Source organism: Vigna unguiculata, chromosome 9, assembly GCF_037176805.1.
Source record: "Vigna unguiculata cultivar grain cowpea cultivar isolate G323 ecotype 2 chromosome 9, ASM3717680v1, whole genome shotgun sequence".
Classification (NCBI taxonomy): domain Eukaryota; kingdom Viridiplantae; phylum Streptophyta; class Magnoliopsida; order Fabales; family Fabaceae; genus Vigna; species Vigna unguiculata.
Window position 1 is genome coordinate 31906180 of NC_140800.1, and position 7486 is coordinate 31913665.

The window sequence follows — 7486 nt, forward strand, 5'->3', positions numbered from 1 at the left end:
GATTATTAAAATAAAGGAAATGATTTTAATGAACTTTGATATTAAAAGGAAAAAGTTTTAAGAGTACAATTTTTATTAACAAATCAATTCACCCCTCTCAGTTTTTATGTAAATGTGAATATTCTGCTACACGATTAAGAATAATTTAAATTACATTTTTTTTTTCAAATTTCATTATTATACTATTTATATAATAAATTCATAATATAATTATTACTCACAAGAAAGCAACAAAGCTTTATTGATTTTTTAAACTTAATTATAAAAAAAAAATCCTTGACAATTTTTTATGATCATTGCAAAGATAAGACAAACAAGAAAAACAAAAGCACAAGGAGAAAGGGTAAGTTAGTGAAAATAAAAGGAACAAATAATAATCAAACCACTTTAAACAAAAGCAACAAGTATTACCAAACATAGAAGACATACTAACTTAATTATCCAGATACATGTAATGAAATTAGAGTCATAGGGAATTTGCACTTGTGATGGCCTCCCCAACATCGGTTGTAGGACTTTATACATTAGCTTTTAGTAGGTTGCACCTGTGTTCTTTAAGTCAAACAACATCACCCTGAAACACTAATTTGTTGTTTCCCCATTAAAGTTGTTTCTCTTTGTCCGAAGGATGCATGCAAATGTTGTTGTACCCTGAGTAAGCGTTCATGGATTTGAGCAACCCATAACCTAATGCGCTATCCTCCACCATGTTGATACTGGGCAAGTGGTAGGAATCTTTTGGGCAAGATATCTACAGGTCGGTGAAGTCTAGGAACATTCTCCATTTACCGCTAGCCTTCTTCACCATCACTAGAGAACCACTCGGGGTGTTGGATATTCGCTTTAGCCATCAAATCCATATTCAATCTACGACACATGAAATTTGGGACAATACCTGACATGTCTATTGGGCTCCAAGCGAAAGATTATACATTAGATTTCAACACCTTGGTCAATTCTCGCTCACACAATGCCCTCAACTCCTTACCGAGCTTAACCATCCTACCCTCTCCAAGCTTCACTTCCTTGATGTCCCTATTTGTTACAGTCTTCTATTCTCGTAAATGATTAGATGGTCTAGCTCTATGATGTCAGAATTGGCCAAGGTTGCAATACAATACATGCTTTGTCGAGTTTTCAAGCTTTTCTCATGGCATTCTCTTGCAAATTTTTTATCTACTCTCATTGTGACCATTTTGCTGTCTGAGTTTGGAAACTTCATCTTTAAGTGGGTCGTGGAGACCACTGCCTTCAACTTATTTAATGAAGGTCGACCCAGTAGCAAGTCGTAAGAGTATGGGACGTTTATAATGATGTACATATGACTATTATTTTAACAACTTTATCATTTGAAAAAGTTGTCCTTAAATCCACATACCCCCTTTCCTCCTCTTGCTCCCCCAAAGAATCCCACTAAAACTCGATTAAAGGGTTGAAGTTGGTCCCTTGGAATTTGGAGTCCCACAAATATGTCCCGGAACATGACATTGGTCGAACTCCCTTGGTCTATGAGAACATGGTGCACATTTTTGCCCATCATGATCATCAATAACACAACTGGGTCATTTTTATGAGAGACAACATCTTGTCGATCTACGTTTGAGAAGACTAGGTCAAATGTGCATATATGCCTCTCAGGTGTAACGTTCCAACAAACCCTCTTGTGATAGTACTGAAATCTTCTAAAATAGGAGTCTTGTGAACTTGTTTCAAAGCCACCTGTCTGCGTGAGACTTGTCAGCCCTCCTTTCTCATGGGTCCCTTTGGCAAGCATACTTCTGCAAAAGTCCTTCTTCCACCACTATGGCTAGTTGCCCAAAGAGGGTAAAGCATCACTCAATTTCATGATCATACGTGCGGTAGAACTCCCACTAAGGTTGGAAGTCTCTCCCATGAACCAAGACGATTTCACAGGGAATTTTAAATGTTTAAGTCACCTACTTGTCAGCTAATATGAATGCCTTAGAGGTAGTTAGAGGAGGGAGCATGTATTGGTAATCGTCATGATTTGTTCTCAACTTCCGACCAACATTCTTCTAGGCGATGTAAGTGGCATACCTGTAGTCGAATCGTTTTCCAACGACTGTCTCCTCCCCACTTTGTTATTTTGCGAGACTGTGGCTTTCCAGTCACAATGGACAGTGTTAAAATAGTTAACGGATTGTGAACAATCACTGCTACGTGTCATTTTGTGTGTGTTTTTTTTTTTAATTTTTAAACTTTCTTATTTTAAAAAAATATGTCCATGTGTCAAGCCACTATCATGCCACGTGTCAGGGTCAATTTTTTATATTTAATTTGATCTTGATATTCGTTATTTTTGTTCAATTTGGTTCCAATTTTGTTTTAAAATAAGTAATTTTGTCCCCTTCCAAATTGAGATCAAATTTAATTTTATATGAATGTTGAACTCATATTCTTTTTAAAATTCAGATTTTTATTAAATATTTTTAATTTAGAGTTAGAATTGGTTTAAAATTAAAACTTTTAAAGTAGGGAATAAGACCATTGATTTAAAATTTTAAGCGGTTAAAAATAATATAAAGTAATATAATTGATTGGTATAATGTTTATGTGATTTTTAATACCTTATGTGATTTTCAACCTCTTAAATTTTTAAATTAATGGTGCTATTTTCCACTTTTAAAATTTTCGGTCTAATTTTAAACCAACTCTAACCTAAACCAAAAATATTTAATAAAAATATGAATTTAAAAGAAAATATCAATATAACATTTATATAGGAATTAAATTTGGTCTCAATTTGGAAAAAGACAAAATTACTCAATTTAAAAAAAATGGAACCAAATTGAACAAAATAACAAATGTTAGGACTCAATTGAATATAGAAAATTGATCATAAAACGTAGCATGATATTGGCTTGACACGTAGGCATTTTTTTAAATTAAAAATTTTAAAAACTACAAAATGACACATGACAATCACGGTTTATAATCCGTTAACTAATTTAATAGTGCGGTTGGAAAGCGGATCAAATTGCAAAATTGACGAATATTAGAACCAAATTAAAAAAATTATTAGGATCAAATTATAAACACTTAACAAATATTAAAACCAAACCAATATTTAATCCTAATATCTATTGCATTATGTTTAAATTTTATTCTTTACATCTTTTAAATTGTCTCGTTTTTGTATCTTTATGTTATTCACTCGTTATATTTATTTGAACTGTCTAACATTTTTATTTTTAAAATTATTATTTAAAAAATTAAACTTTGACTCCTATCTGTTATTGATTTAGTATGAGTTATTGATCTTTCAATGAAAAAGATAATGATACATTAATTAATAATCTACATTAAATCACGTTAAGAAATAAAAAATGAATAAAAGAAAAATAGGTATTATCCTTATTATTTATTGGTTAAATTACTCTTTTGGTCCCTCTATTTGTTGTGAAATTTCAGTTCGGTCCTCAAGTTTTTCGTTCTCTCAATTTGGTCTTCATTTTCTTAAAGTCAACATCACGTGTCAATTTATGGTTTTTTTGAATTTTTTAAATTTGTTTTAATTTTTTACATGTGTCACTTCATAGTTGTGCCACGTGTCAAAATTGTTAATTTTTGACACGTGGCACAATTGTGAAGTGACACGTGTAAAAAATAAAAAAAAAATTCAAAAAAATTCAAAAAAAAATCAAAAAAATATTCAAAAATATTCAAAAAACGCAGAAATTGACACGTGGCGTTGACTTTAACACCGTCTGGTCAAAGTTAACGGTAAGGACCAAATTGAGTCATTTTTAAGAAAATGAGGACCAAATTGAGACAACGAAAAACTAGAAGACCAAACTGAAATTTTATGACAAATAAGGACCAAAAGAGTAATTTAACCTTATTTATTTGTTCGATCTCTAAGTCATACGAAATAATTCCATAAACATGAGCGAACTTGCATTCGTGAAAGTAGTTGTGTAACACCCCATTTAATTAATAAACATAATTAAAATAAAGTGTCAGACAAATAAGATATAACAGCGCAGTTCCAGAGTTTAAACTTAACTCCTTACAATTATCCAAGGAACACTACGATGCCAAAACTAAACCGTTACAAAGTTCAACAAGAACAAAATAGAAAATTAAGAGTTAAGCTAGTACATGGGCCATAGCCTAGAAAGAAAACCCAAAGTAGAAAGATCCAGATGACTAAGCAGCGAAACCATCACCTCCTTGATGACCACCGGTGTTCCTCGCATCTGCTCACATCAACAAGTTGATGATCATCGCAAAAGAGAGAACCACACATACAAAACACACAACAAACAATAGAAGGGTAAGCTAGAGCCAAAAGTGGTTTTATCATGCAGTTAGACATACTTTCACAGTCAATAACACATACATCATCCAAGCATGTTATGAACATTCCATCAATACACTACGACTCGACTCGACTCATCTGGATACATATAATCTGGTCAGATTCAACGGATACTTGCACTTGTGGTGGATACCTCTGCTCACCCCCGAGTTATGTGTTACAAATGTTACAATGAATCAATCCCTCACACACAAGGTTAGCCCTTAATGAGTTTCAGGCCTCCTGCTACTCTCACCACAAGAGTTAGTCCGTTCTAAGTGAGACTAACTGATTCCTTAGAGTCTCAGGATGCAATCCTTACCTTGAATCCTTATCAAATTATATAGATGGGGCACCACCATGGACACCCACTAACAGGGGCCATGGAATTACGTCCCGACCACTAAAGCACGACCTTGGAAGTCTCACCTAGAAACTCCAAGGAATTATGCACTGACACGGACCAATCATACTCAATCAATCAAGAAGGATTTAACATGCATATATATATATATATATATATATATATATATATATATATATATATATATATATATATATATATATATATATATCACATACCAGCTCCTTATAATCCACCTCTTTCGTATTTCCAGTGAATCCATACCAACCCATTATTCTCAAACCATGAATATGGAACTCCATCTCATATCAATACCATGCCACTTTGATACCAACCATCTCGATTAGATCACAACCAAGATCATATCCAACCCATCATTTTCAATCCAAAGATCACATAATTCTTGCATACTTAACTCATTCATGCTTTTAACAAGGTAATGAAATTATACAGTAGATCACCAGTCAATATATAAAACACAACAAACATCACACCAACACATGCATCAACCTCGCTCAAGTCAGGAACCCTCGCTCAAGCAAAAGGGCTCATTCGCTCAAGCGGCAGGCCCTCGCTTACGCGAGACAACCAACAGTGAGGGTTGCTGGAATGCGAATTTTCGCTTAGGCGAGCCCCTCCTCGCCTGAGCGAGGCCACTCCTCGCCCAAAGAAAAAGTCCCTCGCCTGGGCTAAAAATTGCAGCGACGAGCCAAAGTCCTCACGCGTTCTCGCTTAGGCGAGCCCTCTCGCCTGAGCGAGATGCCTCGCTCAAACGAGAGCTCTCCGCCTGAGCGAGAGCTCGAGTGTGGATCTGGCCTATTTCTGCAAGTCTCGCATGGGCGAGACAGGTCCGCTTGGGCAAGAACACATGTTCCTCGCCACTATTTCCCTACAACAGTCACACCCACAATTCCATACAACATACCAAGACATTTCATGCTCTCACAGTAACACACCAGCCATAAAATCACAGCACAACAATAGAATTGATAGAAAATCGAATTACAATAATAAGGCCTAGCTTCCCTTACCTGGAAAAAAAGGCTAAGAGAATGGTGCGACTCCAATAGCAAAACACAGAACCTTCAGGGACAAATTTACCAAGCTGGAAAAGAATAGTGGAGTAAGTATTGACGTAAGTCTACGACAAAGCCCTAACTAGAAGTATGAACATACAAGCGGAAAAATGAGGTATGAGGTGTAGAACACTTACACGAGGCTAGAAGGTGAAACTGAGCTCATTGTATCTAGATTGGGAGTAAACCCTAACAAAAGAAGACGGCAATAACTTAAGGATGTAAGAGTTCTATTTTTACGAAAAAGTGAGCAAAGCGTTAAAGTTAAAACACATTAGGTTTGATTTGCCTTTTTGGGCCGGCCCTTAGGCCCATTAGGTTAAGAGCAGCTTTTAAAATATTAGGGTAGAAAAACTAGACCTTACAAATTGTGCGAAATCCAAGCAAATTTTCAGCGAGTTAAGATGTTTCTGTCTCAGATATGTCATGGAGACAAATACATAAGCTTCATTAACATGTCTGTGCATCAAAGTTTGATTTTATCGAATGCAAAAACTTTCTCTTGTCTTTCGGCGAAGTTTGGTTTTAAATCGAATCTTATTGTCATTTCTGCTCTTTATCATCCATTATTATTTCCTTTATATTTGACAAATAGATTTTTTTTATTCTAGATAATCATTCTAATTTTAATAAACAATTATATAAAAAATAAAATGGGTGCATTTGTTTTTTATATTATAGATAATAATTTTAATTTGAAAAAATAATTAAATTAAAATATACTGTTATTTGAAAAGATAAAATGAAAAGATAATTATTTTAATTTAAAAATAATTAAATTTTAATTATGGCTATTTAAATGATAAAAGTAAAAATATAATTATTTTAATTTAAAATAATAGTTATTTAAATGATAAAAAAAATGTTTGCAAGAATTTTTTTGAATATAGATATAAATATATTTTTATGTATAACTCAGATTAAGACTTACACCAAATAAAATTTAAATAGCATTATAGATATATTTATTTCGTAGTAAATATATTTAAGTAGAAATTAATATATATATATATATATATATATATATATATATATATATATATATATATATATATATATATACACACACACACACGTTGTCCTCTTGTTTTATATCGTATATAGTTTATATTTTAATTCTTAATCATTTTATTTTTCGATATCTCCAGTTTTTTTTTTTACTAAATTGAATTCATTATATTTCGGCTATACGATTTAGACTGATTTGTTAGTATTAGTTTTTTAAAGCTAATTATTAGTTCATAAAATTGCGTTGTCAGGTATAATTTTTAATTTAATGTTAGCTATGAGGGTATTTGATAACTGTTGATTTATAGGTTCTATAGATAAATATTGTTGAAATATTATCAAGTCTTTTCACTTATTTTCGTTAGGTCTCTTTTAATTTTTCATACTTCAACCTTTTTTGTCAGTCTTATATCATTTCTCTAATGAGCAAAGTTAATTTGATCAATCCAAATTAATACTTTTGTATTGTCTTGAAATAATGTTTCATACTTTGGTAACATAGGAAACGTATGTTGGTAATGAAGTTGGTTGTTGTGGTGACTTTCATGAGAAAAGGTTATTTAAAAATCACAATTTTTCTTTTCTGTTACTGAAGAAGTTCAAATGTTTTTAATGTTGTGATGTGAATTTTAACTTTAATCAAAGTAGGTTGAAATGCATATATTATATATCATAGATAATTTAATTTTTGTGCTGAATTTTATGCATTTTAAGGAA

The 7486-nt window shown here is 32.6% G+C and overlaps 1 long non-coding RNA gene across 1 annotated transcript; it reads right to left on the reverse strand.

The window, feature by feature from the left end:
• Nucleotides 1–4008: 4008 nt before the first annotated feature.
• On the reverse strand, nucleotides 4009–5974 carry LOC114162268 (uncharacterized). Its single transcript, XR_003599180.1, has 3 exons — nucleotides 5899–5974; nucleotides 5717–5790; nucleotides 4009–4220 (listed from the first exon to the last, which is right to left on the reverse strand). It is a non-coding gene; the product is annotated as an uncharacterized LOC114162268 (long non-coding RNA).
• Between the last annotated feature and the right edge of the window lie 1512 nt (nucleotides 5975–7486).